The sequence below is a fragment of the Motacilla alba genome, chromosome 4, assembly GCF_015832195.1.
Source record: "Motacilla alba alba isolate MOTALB_02 chromosome 4, Motacilla_alba_V1.0_pri, whole genome shotgun sequence".
Taxonomy (NCBI): domain Eukaryota; kingdom Metazoa; phylum Chordata; class Aves; order Passeriformes; family Motacillidae; genus Motacilla; species Motacilla alba.
Window position 1 is genome coordinate 5,383,995 of NC_052019.1, and position 19,044 is coordinate 5,403,038.

The following is a 19,044-nucleotide window of genomic DNA, read 5'->3' on the forward strand; positions in this document are numbered from 1 at the left end:
TAACAAGTTTTCTGGTGTCCTTAGGATGTGCAGCAATCAGCCAGCCTGAAAGGTGGCATGTCACAGCCTCCTACGCATCTGAGATCTTGTAGGTGCCAGGATTTACATGGCTGAATCCAGGCTTTTCCAATCCCCAATCCCTCTCCATGTATCGCTTTATTTCTCCTGATGCCTCTTGTCTCCGGCTCCACAGCCAGGCTTCCACATCCATCCTCTTCTATCACGCTAGCCAAGGTCTTCTAGCTGCTTTTTTTTTCTTTTTTTTCCTTTTTTTTTTTTATCCTCTAGACCAGGTCCTCTTATTAGATATGCCCTTTTCACTGACCCTGAATTATTGCTACCCATGGTCTTAGAAGAACAGTGCTGTTTGTTAGTCTAAGAGCACATGTGACTACCTTCTTCCTGGCCAACACCAGAGGTTGCACCAGAGACTTTTCAGGCCAAAAAACCCTGCATTTCAGCAAAAGCTGCAGGCTCTGAATGTGATCCGTGAGGTCAGAAGAGGACAAAGGAATCATCGTCTGTTCGGGGACCTGCCGGAAGACACTAATCAGAAAGACGTGCACGAATTTATTCCTGAGCATGCAAGAGTTTCCCCGGGCAGAATCTAACCTCTGTCAGTGGCAAACATCCCATTCCCGCTGCCAGCAGGAGCCGGGATTTTAATGCCCGGGATTTTCACCGCAGCCCGCCGGGAGGGAGCGGTGCCCGGCCGAGCCTGCCTGGCGGCGGGAGCGGGACGCTAATGGGGAAGGGCATCCCGGTCCATAGGGGTCTGGGCTGCAGGAAAGTTCCCAGCTCGGCGGCTCTTTAGGGTTTGCAACAATTTGCAGATTAGTGTTGGCACTTCCAAGGCTGGGCTGGCAGCGAGACCTTTAACCAAGACAGACAGATTCCCTGCTGCGGCACTGTTCAGCGGGCTTAAATGGAATAACGACGTCTCTCCAGCTTGGGTGATATTGGGTCAATCTTTTTCTGTTTCACTGTGTTTCCACCCCCCTCCCCATCCCCATCCCCATCCCCATCCTCCCCCCGCCGCAGGTCAGGGCTGTCGGGAGGGCTGAGCGCTGCCGCTCCTCTGCCTTTGTGCTTTGGGAGCTTGGGGAGGGAGGGGGGATCATTTTTATAACTCTTTGTACCAACGCAAGCAGAGCTAATGGTAAAAGGCAATCAAATCTTCTGCTCCAAGGCATAAGCTGGTTGCCTGCAGGGTCAGAGAGGAATTTTGCCCTCCCTTCTCTCCTGGGTTCGGAGGCTGCTCGGCATCAGCACAGATTGTGCTTCACCCCCAAAAAAGTCTCTTGTTCTTGCAATTCTTTCTTATTTTTGCTGAGAAAAATGACATAGGGAATGAATGGTAAGTGCTTATGGAGCCCCCAAGGAAGCTTCCCATTAGCACCTACAGCAAGTAGGGTTGGGGGAGCTGCTCATGGCTTTGCTGGACCTTGGGGCAAAGCATCAGGTTGCCTTTCCTCTAGGGGTTTTTGACTGCCTCCCTCTGATGTGTTCTCCCTCCATGGCACAGTGGGAGCTTTCTGCCTTTAAGTCCTTTCTTTTCAATTCCAATTCCCTATGGGTGCTGGCTGTACTCAGACTAAACATTTCTGTGTGCCTGCCGGGTGGAAGCCTTGGGGTGGGAGATACCCCCACCTCCACCCTGGCGTGCCAGCCTGACCCCTTCCCTGGGGAGCTGCTCGCCTTAGCTTGGGTCAAGGCAATCCAGCAAGACACAGGGCAAAAAATGCAAGCAGGCACAAGCAGAGAAACAACCGTTGGGGAGGCAGGAGTTCAGAGGTAAGCCGGCTGTCCTCGGGTAACAAACTCCGGGCCACCCACATCAGAGCACCAACCTCAGCTCCCTCCCAGCAGAAATGACCGGGGCAAATCCCAAAGGCAGAGCCAAGGCGTAAGACACACACACTCACACTCACACAGAGACACACAGACACACAGACACACTCACACACTCACACAGAGACACGCAGACACACTCACACACTCACACAGAGACACGCAGACACACTCACACCCACAAAAACACACACAGACACACAGATACAGAGACACAGAGACCCAGAGACGCACACACACAGACACACACACACAGAGACACACAGACACACAGACACACTCACACACACACACACTCACTCACACACTCACATTCACACAAAAACACACACAGACACACAGATACACAGAGACACAGAGACACGCACACACACAGACACACAGGGACACAGAGACACACAGACACACTCACACACACACAGAGACACAGAGACACAGACACAGAGATACACAGATACACAGAGACACACAGACACACAGACACACACACACACACAGAGACACAGACACACACACACTCACACACACATACAGACACAGACACACACACATACAGTGACAGAGACACACACAGACACACACAGGGACACAGACACACACAGACAGACACAGAGATACACAGATACACTCACATACTCACACACACACAGAGACACAGACACATAGACACACACTCAAACACACACCCAAACACACACACAGACACACTCACACTCACACACAGTCAGACACACACCCAAACACACACACACAGCCACACATACACACTCACACATTCACACACTCTCACACACACACACTCTCACACACACCCACACACTCACACACCCCTATCCGCACGGCCTCGCAGGAGAAGAGCCAGCACCAAAGGCATCACGGCCTCTTCTCCTGAATCCCCAGGATGCCAGGCTGGGGGGATGAAGGTGCAGGATGGCTTCATTCAGGCCCCCTCCTGGCTCTCAGCACCCCCTTTTACCCGCCCCCCCCCAGACTCGTGGAGGGGTAAGCCCACTGCAGCCACCTCCCAAAAGAAAGAAAACATGCACTCACAAAAAAAAAAAAAAAAAAAAAAAAGGCTGGCAAATTTCTTGCCTTTTTTTTTTCCTTCTGTTGCGTTCTGAAACCAATAATTAAATTTAAAAAATAACCCAACAACAATTAACGCAAATTAAGTGTGAGGTCTAAGCTACCGGCAGAAGTTTGATTTGAAAAGAGCAAAGCAAGCAGTTCTGGCTGGGAGCTCTGATAGTTTGCCTGGTACAGATGGCCAGAGAGGCAGAGTGAGGGATGGAAGGAGGGAAAGGGGGTGAGAAGACATGGCTAATGTGGGGTATGAGCCCCAGATTGCAGGAGACGCTCTGGAGTGGCATGTGGGTTACAGCAGAACTTTTATCCTCTCAGATTGCACCAAAGGAGCATTGGGGTGGCTGTGGCCAAGAGGCACTGGCTCCACTCCACTGTCTTCATCATGCTCAAAATCCTGCCCAAAATAAGGCAGGATTGCCCCAAAATCAGAGCTCTCAGACCAAGAGGGGCAGGGAGAAATGCTCGCAAGCGTGCTTGCACCATCCACCCCTGCTAAGCATCTTTTTGAGATATCATTTTCTCCTGGGTAAAAATCCCGCTCTCCCTTCCCAATCCTGCCCATCTGCCCTCCTACCCTCCTGGGGAAAGTCTGGTGCCTTTCAGGTCCCAGCCACTAACAAGGGTCCTGCCAACACACAGCTGTGTCCCCCCATGCTACAGCCTGCAGCTCACCCCTTTGGCGTGGGGGGACCCCTGTGTCACTGCAGGGACATCTGTGTCTCCCTCAAGGTTCAGAGGGGCTTGTGGCTGCCAGCCCCCAAAATTCATCATTCATTCTAGGTCTGGACAATAGACTGCTTCCCAGGGGATAAACCCCCACAGTCTGTCCTTGAGGACAGCCTTTTAAAAGAACCCCGAAATTGTTCTTATTTCTCATTTAACTGGGTCTCTCTGTCCACCCCAAATCCTCTCCTGTCTGAGGAGAGGGAGGATTGAAAAGCCCCCTTTTCCCTCCTGGCTGACCACCTCGGGTGTTTTTCACTGGACAGTCCCAGAACCGCAGCATCCAGCATCCCATTTTCTCGGGATTTGAGATCTTCGGGGGGTGACCCTAAAGAAGCCACCGGGTATTTTGGCAGCAAGCTGGCTCAGAGCTGCCAGCTGCTTCCCCCCACGGCCCCCCCTGCCCTCCGCAGCTCCCTCCCCGTGTCCCCCACCCACGGCCCCTGGCCGGGGGAGCCGCGGCGCGGCGCAGCCTGCCCAGGGCTGGCAGGGCTGAGCCTCCAGAGAGAGAGAGACATCAAAGTCTCCCCTGGAATGTGTGTGGCTCTGCCGCGCTGCGAGAGAGATACGGAGCCAGGGATCATGAAAGAGATACTGCGATGGTTATCGGCCCATCAAATCAAGGGGAAGCTGCGCGTCAGGCTTGCCAACAATACCTGTTATTGTTCCTCCCCTGTGCGGCACTTTATTAAGCGCTATAATCATTTTAATATTCATGCATCTCCGCAGCCATTCCACCCCCCACCCCCCCTTCTCCTCCTCTGTGCTTTTCAACATATTCCACATTGGAAAGTGCCTTTCTTGCATTTCCTGGGAACTGGCTTTCCCTCCGGGCAGCAGGTGTTTCAGTCCGCAGCGCCCAGGAACGTCCCTCTCCGCAGCAGGAAAAGGGGATTTTCTCGTGGTCTTTTGCTGCGCTCTCCCTGCACCTCCATCCATCCACCACCGCCCCCTTTTCCTCCAAGTGAAAGCTAATTAAGCACCACCCTGCTCAAATGATGGCATTGTTTCACTCTCAGTGGGAGAGAGAATCTTGAAGTCCTTGTCCAGGCAGTGCTCCCACTCCAATGGGGTGTGTGCTCCCAGGAAATCCCCTCCACCTCCGGGTGGCTCAGGAGTGGCCCGAGGTGTCCCTGCAGGGATGCTGTGAGGCAGATGAGCTCCACTGGCTGTACCAGCCTTGGGATGAGCAATTCCAGGCACAACAGCAAGGTCCCTCTGCCCATTCACAGGCTCTCCAGGCTTCGTTCCTCAGCATAGAAAACAAAACTGTCCGTGGGGTGTGTCTAAGTGTGGGTACCCCACAAATCATAAAATCACTGAATGGTTTGAGTTGGAAGGGGCCATAAAGATCATCCAGTTCCAATCGCCAGCCATGAGCAGGGACACCTTCCACTAGATCAGGTCACTCAAATCCCTATCCAGCCTGACTTTGGACACTTTCAGGAATGGGACAGCCAAAACTTCCCTGGGCAACCTGTGCCAGGGCCTCACTATACCACAATAAAGAATTTTTTCCTAATATTCAATCTAAACCTGCCCTCTGTCAGTTTGAAGCCGTTTCTCCTTGCCCTGTCACTACATGCCCTGGTAAAACACCCCTCCCCAGCTCTCCTGTAGCCCCTTTTAGACACTGGAAGGTGCTGGAAGCTCTCCCTGAAGCTTCTCCAGGCTGAACAATCACAGGTCTCTAATCCTGTCTCCACAGCAGAGGTGCTCCAGCCCTCTGAGCATCTTTGTGGGGTTGTAGCAACAGGTCCACATCCTTCTGATGTTGGGGACACCAGAGCTAACCTGGTCCCACTGCTCCTCAGCACCAGGATAAGCCAACCCAGCCAAATCCTCATCCCAAACCAGCCCAAAATCCATGCTCACCACCTCCATCCTCTTGCCCATCCCTGGAGCAGAGGCAGCTTGGCATCTTTCCTGTGGATGGTGACCATCGTGCTCCTCACAACAGGTTCAAGTGGCAGGATGTTTATTTGGGGATTACAGTCCCTAGAAATACCTATGACATGGAGATTTATTTTGTGGTGTCCCGTCTGTTCTGGGCTGGGCAGGGTTTTCCCAGGAGTGGAAGTGCCTGTCACTGGATCCCTGGGAACAGCAGCATGATCCACTGCTCTAAGTCCTTGAGAAAACAGCAAATTTGGGAGTTGTTTCTTGGGCAAATACTGCAAAAAAAACCCTCCTTCAAATGGCTTTAAGAGATTAGCTGCAGATAAGGGAGGAGAGGTGTTGCAGCTGGCAGGCAAAGGCTGCTGCTGGGGATATTAGGGGTAATTTGGAGAAGAGGCTCCAAGCCTGATGCTGTTCTGTTTCACCCCTCTCCTGGAGACTCACAGTGCTGTTTTCCTCCTCCCTGGCCCAGCTGTGATCCAACACAAAAAAATGGGGCCACATACTGCTGCACTTTCCCCAGAGACCCCACCCCACCAGGACTGGTGACAAGGTGAGGGACACTTCAGCAAAAACCAAAGTCCAGCAGCAGCCCCTCCACCTGGCTTCCAGTTCCCCACAGAGCCCACTGCTTATCCCAAAGTTTACTTTCATTTTGAGGCACCTAAATTAATTTTTAAACTCCTTCCTCAGTTTAGTTAACTGAGTGTTTTCACTTGTAAATGAGATGGGGAAAAGGTACCTCTGAAATCATTAGAGTGAAATTAAAATTTAAAAAAAGGTATGGTGGGATAATTGCCTAAATTCCCCCGAGTAACTTGGGATCCCTTCCAAACCCAGCTTTTTGGTTACCCTATTTGAGTGGAATCTTCCCCTGTTTGGAGTATTCAGAGCACCTGTGGTGAAGGATGTATGATCAGAGCCCAGTGGGGGCAATGGAGGCATGCAGGGGGACCCATGAGCGGCCAGGGGACAGCACAGCCTGCCTGGGCCAGGGAAGGGTGACCATGTACCACACTCCAGGGACAAGCTCAGGGTGACCCACCCCAAAACAAGACAAGAACTTCCAGGAGGGTCAGTTTTTGGTCTGGAGAACACGTCCCACTTGTGCCTGCCCAGCAAAGCCCCTGTTCCAAGGGCTGCTCTGAGCCCGGTGCCCAGCCCACCCTGGCACAGAGCAGGGGTGCAGGATGTGACCCCAGCTCCCTCAGCTGCTGCTGAGGAATGCACAGCTGGGGCTCCCTGGCAGGGCTCTGAGCTGCTGTGGAGTTCCCCCGAGTTCAAAGCTCTGCTGCTGACTTTGTACCCCGCTGGAAAACACTTCCCCTCGCCTCCTTCCGGGTGAGATTTCATAGCTGCAGGAGAGAGGCCTTTTCATCATTTAGCCTCAGCCTTTCTTTTTTCTCTCTTCCCCCCCACCTCATTTTCTTTTTTTGGTAACAATATCCTCTACAGAAAGGAAACAAACAAATTAACTGCTGGGTCTCCAGGCTGAGGCAGCCTCACCCACACACAGCAGCCCTTGATCCCCAAAGTGCTGCATCCCCTGCTCCATCCCACGGGCACGGCAGAGCCCATGGGGGCAGAGGGGGTTTTGCAGCTGTGTGGAGCCCCACAAGCCCCATGCCAGAGCTCAAGGTCAGGAGGGGACAGCTTTGCTGGAGCAGAGGGGTTCAACCCAGGGCTTGGCATCAAGGGTCGGGGATCTACAAGGCTGGTGTGCAAACACGCCTCTGCTTTGTTCTCCTTCTCCCACAGGGATTCTCTTGGGAGCACGGAAGTTATTGGGTCTTTTTCCTTAGAAGGCAGCATAAGTGATGCTGGGTAGCTGAGCACAACTGTGATAGTCACACCCTGTGTCTGGTTGCAAAGCAGCACAAACCTGAAGGGACACCAGAGGCTGCTGGGTGTCCTGTGTCCTCCTGCCCACCCCACCCACCAGCAAAAGCCACTTGTGAGGCACAAGCCACCTACAGGCAAGTCTCTTAAAATTGCCACCAAAGGCACGGCCACCAGGGAGAGGAGAGGCACTCAGGAGCCCTCACACCCCAGCAGAGGTCATGCATGAGGCTTCAGGAAAGCGTTCAGGGATGTTCCATAAGCCACCACAAAGGGATTGAGTCCGGGCATAACAGAGATTTGCAGGCAAAGCTGAGTCCTTGGAGCAGGCAAGGTGACAGGAAAGGTGGTATTCTAAACATAAAATCATAGAACCATTTAGGCTGGAAAAGACCTTCAGGATCATCAGGTGTTAACCCAGCGCTGCCAAGGTCACCACTAAAATGTGTCCCCAAGTGCCACATCCACACATCTTTTACATCCCTCCAGGGATAGTGACTCCACCACTGCCCTGGGCAACCAGTTCAAATCCCTGACAAACCTCTGAAGAAATTTTTCTAATATCCAAGCTAAACCTCCCCTGGCACAACTCAAGGCCATTTCCTCTTGTCCTCTGATGCAAAATACCAGATTATTCCCACAGGTGCTCCTGTGCCTCCATGCCCAGCACACCACAAGGTTTAGCTGTGCTGAGAAGCTGCAGATGTCCCAGACACAGCACAAGTCCCAGGGGTGACAGTGGAGGCATGAGGTGGAGAAGGAAATCCATGTAAGCACACTAATGGACCCAGGATTTGGGAGTATACCCATTTTTCTTCTTTGTCAGCTGCTTGGTGAGCACCTCAGAGGGTACAAACCACCTGAGCACTAGCTCTCCTTGGAGCACAGTTATGTGGCCACCAAGCATTTCAAGACACAAGAGCAAATTTTGTTAATTGCTGGATGACCTAAATCCCATTCCTAATTTTGAAGTGATGTAAATCTAATATTTAACCAACCGAATAAAGCAGCCTAAGTTTATTCTGGGGCACATGGTCATAGTCATAGCTTATAGTAAATAGGTAAGGCAGGCAACTTAGTGGATAACAATCATGTTCAGGGGTTAGGGAATTGTTAGGAGCTGTTTTGCCAAGATAAGCTTTCTGACATCCATCATTGCTTCTGTCAAACCCAAGAGGTTGTGAGCGTGGTGAGAAGCTGCCGTGGTTTTGCTTTATTAAAAGGCTTTCTTGAGTTTACCAAAGGGATTTTTAGCAAATATTGATTTTGCAGTGCTGATAATCCCCTGCAAGCAGGTACTGTGCCCTATAGCATTTAAATAACTGTTGCACAGCTATTTTGGGAGATAATTCCAGAAGTTATTTAATTATTTTTGTCTATATAATTTATCTCTTTATCTATTTATCTGTCTATTTTCATCTATTTTATACAAAACCAGCACTCAGTCCAGGCAGGTTGCTATTCCTGCTGCTACAGTTCAGCTGAGTCTGATGGGAGCCACAACTTCCTGAGAGTCACTTCAGGGCCCATGATCAACAGCCTAATGGGGATTTACCAAATTACTGCTCATTAGCAGAGCTGCATCAGGTTACCATAAACAGGGTAATTCAGCCCAAACCTCCTTCACTGACAGCATTCCCCCTCACTGGGGCTCTGTATCACTCTGGCCCTCCTCATCTTCTCCAGGATGGAGGCAAAGGAGCGAACTTTCCTCTCTGAAGAGCTCAGATCACGTGGGAAAACCGCACAGAGCGTGGAGGGATCTTGACATACAAATGTGCGGCGCCTCTTCAAAGCTCCAGCACAGAAGCTGTTTACACTGTAAATAAACAGACACAAGTAGCGGGTGCAATCCTTTTCCTCATGCTCCACTCTTCTGGGAAAGAGAGGCAGCTCCAGAGGTACTGTGCCCAAGTGCAACAGCAAAAAAAAATTCCCCCTAATTTTAGTTATTGGGTGGTGGTGGAAGGGGTCCTCTGAAATCAACTGGGAAAAAAATGGGACAAGGAGGCTTGGAACAGTGAAATAGCAGGAACTCATTTTAATCAGCAGGTTTTCAGAGAAGGCAGGCAAAGGTGATGATGGATTTGCTCGTGCCATCCCATGTCCAGGCACATCTGGCTTCTCTGCTGGCATGGTCAGTGCTGAGGAGTATTGGGAAACAGGGGTAATTCAGGTCCATCCCTCCCAAAGAAATGCTTTCCAGCAGGAAAAAAGCAAACTTTGGATGAGCAACAAGTGAATCATTTACTTCTGCCTGATTATTAAAAGAAAATCCAGACTGGGATGACAGGTTTAGTGAGTATGAGAGCTACTGCTGCAGGTACAAGGCTGCAGCTTCTTCTTACAGCTACGGGTTTTACACAGACTGTAGGGAGTCCTGCATGTAGGACCCCAAAAGCAGCCCTTAGTGAACTGCAGTGGGGAAGAAGTAAAGTTTTTCCCCAGACTGGGTGGGCAGAGGAGGAAAGAAGGGAAGAAAAAGGCATTGTCTGAGTGATGGGGAATGTGGAGCAGGGCAGAGCAGCATCTGTCCCTGAGGAGAGCAAATGGGTGCCCAGCTGGTGTGCTGAGCACCTGCAGCTGAGCAAGGGCAGGAACACTGACAGCTGCTGTCTGAGGTGTGTAGGGGGTCTTCTGCGGGTGACCTTTTCAGCTGTGGGACAGCTCTGTGACATTTCTCAGGGCTTTCAGACCCACCAGAGCTTTGGCCTTGGCCAGCCAGCACCCTTGCATCAGGCACTGGAGGAGGGAAGCAAAGCATGCCTGGCCACAAAAGCAAGATGAGACCTTCTGATGGTCAGGGATGTCCAGCAGCCACCAGCCCTGTGCTCTGAGAAACGTGTGGAGCAGCTCTGTGGGATCCAGCAGGACCTGGTGGGTTGGGTGGCACAGGCTGGACCAGCAGCCTTGCATCACCTCTTGGCTTTCAGCCACCAAGTGCACTTCCTCCTCCTGTCCATCCCTGTGGGATTAAACTTTCCTCTGCCAGGTGCTCTGTGGTTGGGGCAGGGCTTGGAGAGGCTGGATGATGGTGGTGAGAGAGCTTTAAAATAACCCAGGGTGTGGACACCTCTCTGGCAGTCATGTTCTAGAAGGGTCTGGCTTGCCCAAACTTGTGCTGTGTGCCCTCATCCCTCAATGGTGGGGGCCTCTGTGGGGATGAAATCAGCTGCAGGTTCCCTCCTGGCAGCCAAGCCTGGAAGGCTCCTCAAGGACCAAGGCTCTCCTGCAGTGCAGGGCAAAGCCATCCTTCGCATGTCTCCAAATGGCAAGGCTTTGGGTCAGGCTGCACCAGGGCTGGCTGTCAAGCCTTGGAGAGCTGAGGTTGGACTAGACAAACTCCAGAAGTCTCTTTCCACCTGAATGATCCCATGATCATTCCCATGAGTTTCCCTGTGATGGCAGGACCAGCTAGATGCACATCACATGTAGCTCTGTAATGAAGACATATCCAAAACTCCTCCAGACAGGGCTTGGGTCACACTGTCTCTGGATGTAATGACACAGCCAGTCCAACAGGATCCTGTAGCAAAACAGACATTGCATGATAGAAGTGTGAGAAAGTTGATGCCCCGATCCATGGATGGGCTTTCACCAGGAATTAGGCACCGCTGTGTCTCCACGCACAAGAGCCTGGTGCCACTATAACCTGAGCTTGCCCAGCCGAGCCAGGAGCCACCACACAGATGTCCCTACAGCCTGTCCATGAAGCACCTGTCCTCCAAACCAGGCTCCAGCCATGGCCATCCCCACCTTGGGGTGTTTATTTCCTAGTGTTCTCACTCTCACCCCAAACTATTTCTGAGGCTGTTTCACAGCACCTCAGCGGGAGCACTAAGGCTGTCCAGAGGATGAGGTGGGTTGAGACTGTGTTCCTGCTGTGGGAAGAAGAAGGACAGGGCAGAATGATGGCAGTACAGGTGGGAGAGTGGAGGTGGCTGCTCCTGCTGCTTCTGGATGGATGAAAGGCACAGGGACAGGCAGAGAGAGCTGCCAGTGGAGGGGACACCCCAACCCACCCTCCCCAGCCATCAGCACACAGACCCTGCAGCTGCAGGCTGGGGCTTTTCACCAACTGAGCACCCAAGTGCTCCCATTGCTGAGGCCTCTGTGTGCCACAGTGCCAGCCTCCCTGCTGACAAGGGAGCACTAGTGATGAGATCCCATGTGTTTTTGTTTTGCTGAGGTAATTGCCAGCAAACACTCTAGCTTGATAAGCAAAACATTGGCAAGATGCAATTTCTAAAGCATCTTTAGCTAAATTTGTAGTGGTTGTCTCCAATTTGCAGTCCTGTTTGTGTCTGTGAAGAAGACACACACTTTCTCAGCTCCTTTCTCATGTTCCCACTTGCCTTGCACAGCCATGGAGGTAGAAGGAGGATTCCCCTCGCTTTATGCAGCTTGGCTTTGACTGAATAGCTTCCAGTTACCTTGAAACCTAATCTTCTTTTGAACTCTTTTTAAGTCAGTTGCATTCTTGGAAGGAGATGAGCCTGCGAACTTGTATCATCTGATGAGAGAGATAAGAGCCCTGCAGAACCTACGCCCAGTGGCAGGCACAAGCCAGAAAATATCTGCACCTGCTCACATGGAAAAAGCACGCGGGTATTAGAGGAGGCAATTTGCCTTTCATGAGTTTGGGGATGTTTATTCCATGGAGAAAGCTTCTCCGAGATGTCCTGGCTGCCTGTTTTGGGACAACTGGCCATCAGTCCTATGGGAGCTCTGGGACACATTGCAAGACAAAATGGTTCTGAATGTCCCTAGATGAAGATAATAATTCGCTTTTTGAGGTGGTTTGGTGCTGTGCTTTGCAGCACAGGTAAAGCTCTCTCTGGTAAAGAGAGCTTACAGAAAGAAGCTGAAAACCTTGCCATCCTTAGATCTATAACTCCCAATTTTTGCTCTTCCTCTTGCCCTAAGATAGGGTTTCAGCAACAAGATGCTCTAAAAATTTAGGTCTGTCTTCCTTGCCAGTCTTCCTTCCAGTTTTGTTTCCAACCATTGCTTGTTTCCAGTTCTCCACCAGAGACCATAAAACGAGCCCAAGGATCACATAACTGCTTAGGTCACACAGTGGTAACCCCCATTCTAGGGGGGTATACAGAGCTCTTCCCGTTGTCCCTATACCCCACTCTTTGGGTTAAGGTGTGACTTTTGGGTAGACTGTCAGGTTTCCTGCACTGATGTATATCCAATAGGATCCAAGTGTCTCTGACAAATGTCTAAGCTCCCAGCTGTAGATCCAAGGGTTTAGATGTTCACCTTTTCTCCTTGCCATGGAGCGGCCTCACTCTGCTGCTGGCTTTGCATCAGCAAAGATCTCGCCACTCAGAGATGAACCCAAACTAGCACAGAGAGACAAGGACAACTTGAGAGAGACAATGACAATCAGATCGGCTTTCTCTGACCCCTCCCTCCACCCAAACTGGCCATGAGACCAAATGGTGCCTGCCATGGAGCAGAGGAGCATCAAAAGACAGGAGGGCTGCAGAGAGCAACAAAAGCCGCTGCATGCAACATCAGGGCTGGATGCTGAGCACGAAGCAACCAACCTAGCCAAGGGCAAAGATCTGGGCCCTCAGGACTCCTGTGGGAAGCTGGGGTGACGGCACCTTTTTCATGTGCCTTTTGTGCTCCTCCATGGCTTCTTGGATCCCCAGCTTCAAACACATCTGCTTATCTCCCTGCATTACTCAGTGCTGCTCTACGTGTGCTCTAATGCATCTTCAAAGCGCGGCGCTCACCGCAGTGAACAGACCGGTTGATTCAATTAAAGAAACTTCTAATCAACAATGGTAGTGACTGTGAGGGGTGGGGAGATGATTTGGGGCAGCTGGGGAAAAAAATTGCCCTAAAATTGCTCATTGTCAGAGCCATCCGAGGTGATACCTGTAACAACTCAAAAGCTTTCTGTAAAGGTCTCACCCTCACAGGAACAGAGGAGCCTCTGCAAGAGCAGACGTGTACTAATGGGTTTTCCTTTTTTAGTAGTGTTATTCCCACTGGGATATTAAAGAGCTCCCCCAGAGCATCTGGGCAAACAGCTAATTCCCCCGAAACCCAGGGCGGTTCATCAGCCCCAATACATTGGCTCTGAGTTATTCTCAACACTCCGAATGCCAGATGTGGGTTTCAAATTGTAACAGTGAGGGCGAGCAACAGGAAACAACCAGCCTTTTCCCTCTCGGAATTTCTTTGTTAATTAAAAAAAGGGGAAAAAAGTGGTGAAAATCTAAATTCTGGTTCCAGAGGGTTTGGGCAGAGTCTCAGCTGGAGCAAAACTGGGCTCTTGTGAAAAGCCGGCTCTTGGTGTGGAGATCCCCGTGGCTGTCGGAGGAATTTTTTCCTTTGTACATTACATTTTTTGAGTCATGGCATTGCTGTTTATTTTCACCTCGCTCTCAACTGTGGTGGGATGACATCAGAGCCCCCCAATGACTGGAGAGGAGCCTCTTTGCCAAGCACCCCAACTGGAATCCTACCAGTGTGCGCCGATCACATGACGGGTTTTGGGGCTATGGGAAAGGAGGCGAGTGGGAGTGGGGCCGCCGGCTGCCAGAAGAGTTCCTGGGGCCCACAGCCCGCTTCTGCCCACATCTGAGGAGCTGCTGGGAAGGCGAGCGGGAAGGAGGGAGCTGCAGAGCAGATGCATTGCTCCGGTGGGCCGTCTCCAGCCTGCAGGCCCGCGGGAAGGCGCGCCCGCACCAACGCTCCCGGCGGTTCTCTTTGATAGGTGCCGTGGAGGAGCAAGATTGTGCATCGGGGCAGAAAGAGAGAGATCCAGTCCGGGAAGTCGTGTCTATCTTTGTTCTCCTCCTACCTGATTGCGGGATGACTCATCCCCTTCAAACCAGCGAGGCTATTTCTGACACGAGGTGCTACTTGGCGTGAGTAAAGATGGAAAAGCCTGCCCCATAACTTGGATGATAAAAAGGATAATAATTATGCTTTATATAGCAGACTTACAAATAATGGCTTGCTTCTTTGGCTCTTCAAGACCACACACGCTTTTTTTTTTTTTTTTTTTTTTTAAGGGGGAGAGGTGTGGGGGGTTAATTTGGGACTTTTTTAGCTGGAACGGGAGATCTGTGTGGTCCCGTAGGCTCCTGTATAATAATTCTTTTAGCTTAATATCTTTTGATCTCCTCTAAGTTATTCATCAGCCCTGAATAACACACTGCTTGACAGTCAGAACTTTTTATTGGTGAAACGGCGATTCGTTTCACCTTCAAACAAAAGCAGGCTCGATGCTGTGCCTCCCCAGGAACCCATGGGCAGGTGTCAGGTACCTTAGGAGAAATGGGATACTAAGTGGAGACAGGAAGGAACAGGAAGAAAAAGGAGCAAGGTTGACAAAGAAAGTTACAAAGGAACAAAAAGAAAAAGCTGTCCAAAGAAGATGAGAGGCACTTGAAAGATAAAAAACCAAAAGTTTAAAAATTGGGGTCTTTTTACCCATTCAACTAAAATATAAAAGGGAAAATAAGGGCAGAAGTGAGATACAGGTAAAGGGAAGTTAGTTCAAGTCATCCTGAGGAATCCAGTGAATATCTGTTTCAAGCCCCACAAGCATGGAGAAAAGAAAGTCTGGAGGATGAAGTGGTCGAGGCTGAGGAAGTGGGTTGATATGCTCACATCCAGGGAACCCCATTGTCTCATCCTGCAAAACCTGTCAGGCTGGGGAAGGCGCAAGTGAAGACCACCTCCAACTGAAGAACAGCCCAGGCTCCCTATATTTGGCAAGAGAGGGAATTGGTCTGCCCAGCTAAACACTCTGACCTGGGATCAACAGCATGGCGAGTGCCAGAACATCTCCCAAACACCAGGAGGGACAGTGTAAAGGTTTTGAGAGTTGAAAACTGCTGTAAGACTTTGGAGTGGCACACAGGGCACGTCAAGTTCCTCTGGAGATGGTTGGTGCTGCTGGGAGCAAGGAAGAAGTGCCCTGTGTGTGAAACATCAGCTGAATGGAAGGGAGATCACTGGTGGGACTCTCTAAGGATCAGTGCTGGAAATCATCTCACGTCTTCCCCACTGGCTTCAGCACAAAAAGGAACCCCATGCTGATAAATCAGCTGATCTCAAAGAATGGGGGAGGGGAAAAAAGGCATAACTAGTCTGGAAAAATACACAAACAACAATGACACCAGAAATAGGGTGGCAACAAAGAGCACAGAAGGCAAGGTGGCACACTTAGGGTGGCATTCATGTGACCTTGCATTGGCCATCTGAAAATAGTCCAAACTGCTCTGTAACTGGAAAGAAAAGCAGATCCAAAAATTAAGTTTACCGTTAGGAAGCAGTAATAATAACTGTTACCACACACACAGTGTATGAGAACATCATGCAAACCAGTGTAGAAGGAAAAAAAATTATGTTTACTCTCAGATGTAGCTTCCCCCATGGAGAGGCACAGATGATGCCAGGGCAGATGGCAGGGTGCAGTCACAGTGACCTGGAGCTCCAAAGACATTGCCAGTGTCTCAGCAACATCCACTTGGAAAGAGATGGTCACACAACAGAGCTGGCCAGCACCGGGACATGGAAGTGAGGGACACCACAGCAGTACAGCCAGGAGCTGGATACCTCAGGCAGGAGATGGCTGACCAGCTTGGGGTTGGATGCTGGCATGTGCCCAGATCATGGCATGGGATTTTGATTTTCATCATTGAATCTAGCTGGGACAGAGTGGTATTAATCCATCCTCAGACCTCCTGCCATTGCTGCTGTAATGTCTGAGGAGCATTTATTCCTTGGCAATTCTGGAACAGGGAAGGACTCTTCCAAGGACTTTGCACCTCATGTAATATTGTAGTTTCTACATCATCTGAACCAGCCAGGACTTCAATCAAAGCCAGGATTAATAGCCAATCGATGATATTTCCCTTGTTTTCCACCCAGGTGCCCATGTTTATCCTGTGGGGTACAAATAGAAAGTGAAATGAAGCCCATCTCAAGGCATCTGTAACAAGGTCACCTTGGTTCTGACCTGGAAGACCTGCTCCTGCCAGGCTGGAGATATCCTCTTGTAAGACAGAGATGTTGGAGAGATCTCTGTGGTTTGGTGTCCACCACATGCATCTGTCCATGCTGAGACCTGTCTCCAGTGAGAGTCTTGGGCTCACAGCAGCAAACAGCAAGCAATTTCTGATCTCTGGAAGCAAAGCAAGAGAAGCAGAGGTCAGAAATACCATCCCAGCGAACTGTGGCAGCTGTTGGCCAGATACCCAAATCAGAGTTTTTCTCTCCAAGTTTTAACTCCATCCTTGCAGCACAGCAGGCAGGTCAAAGCCTGCTTTGAAGCGAAACCCGGGCTGTAACCCATATGCCCAGGGCAGGCACAGGGCCAGGTTCACACCATGCATTAGCCCTGGCTCTCAGGGCTTGTGTGTGGTCAGTCTGGGCCAAGGCTCTGGTGGAATACTCACAGCTGCGTGGGAAGCTCCTCAGGAAAGGGGCCAGCAGTGCCAAGGCTGCCGTGGAGCCAGGTGGCAAACACTGGTGAGTGAACCGGCCAGGACAAAAGTGGTCCAGCACCAGTGGGCAGGAACCAGAATCGAGCTCCTGCATGGAGACCCACTCCAGCCAAGCTCTCCCTGGATGTGGATCTCTGGCAACACCAACCCACACTGGCATTGGGACAAACCCAACAGTGGGAAAGACACTCAGAGCAGCCAGTGCCAGCAAGAGCAGGGCCATGCTCTGCCTGTTGCCCCTGTAGGGGCTTTGCAAACCCATCACAGGGTTACCCATGAGGGTATGGAAGCACTGGGAGGGGGAAGCAGAAAGGCAGAACTGCTAATGTGCAGTCTGAATCCAGCAATTCTGCAAGGCTGTTGGTATCAATACCTTGGTTTGGGCTGGAAAATTAAAGATTAAGAGAAAAGCATGGGATTTAGGCATGGATTAAAGAAAGAAATAGTAGATAGCAGGCAAGAATGTAACCAGGAACATAGGATGCTTCACTATGAGAAATTACGAAGACAGTTGAAGGCAGAAAAGAGCTGTGGGTCCCAATCTCAGCAGCAGAAGGAGAGATGCAAAGCAAATCCAGGCTGAGCAGGCAAGCTGGCAAATATGTTTGTGCCCTTCAAATGGAACAAGATACAGCCAGGATCCTGTGCTGGTTTTCTGTGGGGAGCCTGGGGGTGGTGTTGGGGTGTGGGGCCTTGAACTGGGGGTTTCTGCACCTGTAAGGGTTGAAGATAAACTGAGCAATGGGCTCAGTGTCAAGGACAGTCCTGGCCCAGCATCCCTGAGACTCTGCTCTGGAAGGAATTTTTCCCCAATGAGAGAAATTGAAGCTATGGCTAAAACCTGTCCCTCTTGTCATCAACAGGGACTAGAGGAAAGTAATTTTAAACTCAGCTGCAAAGCAGATTCTTTGGCTAAAAATCTGTTGCCTTAAAGACAGTTGTTGAGATGTGCTTGAGTATCCACCCTCTCCAGCCCCCAGCTGCTGCTCCAGTCTCCCATGGATACATAAACCAGCCCTTGAGGATGTCTCAGACAGCCCAGCACCTCTCAATTGTCCTCAGGGGCCATGTGTGTTTGACAAAATGTTTGACAAAATGTGCTTAGAGGTGCTGGAGAGAGCTCATACAGCCCGGATAACTCTGTTATAGACACACCCCAAATTTAGGGATTTATGCCTTGGTTCTGAGTCCAAACAGAACTCCAGCTGGGGAATCTTTTTCCTGCTCATTGCTGAGCTGCAAGCTGCTTGGCCATAACGGTGGCTGCTGGCAATTGGCTCTTGCACAAACATAACACAAGTCTCTTAAGCAAAGCAAAATTCATATATGCCACACTGATAAATCCTCATGAAACACCAACAGAGCCAATGGGTCAGACAGGTCACATTTCCATACAGCACAAATCAGCTTTGCTACATCCAAATGAAGGCAGTCACATCAATTTACTCCTGCTGGAGAAGTGGGCCCAAGAACCTTGATGGGAAAGCTATTTCATCTGTCATGCCTTCACTTCAGAGAGCAGGTTGTGAGGCAGCTTACTGAGTGCAGTGCTCAGATGCAATATGATAAGGCACTTCCATGCCTGGAAGAAACACCAGTCGAGAGAGATTTTAATAATGACTGCCTCGCAGAAGGGTCGTACTGTTGGGCAGCAAGTGTCCTCGTTCAGTCTGTGAAGAAGAGTTGCATTTAATCCTGGTGCACCACTTTTCCTGTTAAACCAGACTCCTAGGAAAGACTAATGCGGAAGGAGATGCAATCAAGGCAAGCCAGTGGAAAGATAACCCATCAATTACCCAGCGGCTTGGGATATTCCTTCAAAGGCCTGTTCAATTAGACATCTGATTTGCATGTCTTTCCCATTTGCTCTAGGTACTCATTAGGGGCATTTAAATACAACCCTGACTTCAGCCCCACAAAGCCCTGGGTGGATGCTTTTGAGAACCTCATTTTAGTTTATCAGAGTTGTCAGAAGTTGCAATTACTGTAGAGCAAGAGACAAAGTGCTTTATCACCCCTTTGAATCTGCTGGGATTAACACCCCTCTTGCAAAAATAAGTGTCTTTGCAGTCTTTAAAGATCCCAAAGATCAAGATCTCCTAAGCCTCATCAGAGGGACAGTCACAGTGGCCCCCAACACTGGACTGATGTGCAGCTCAGCTCA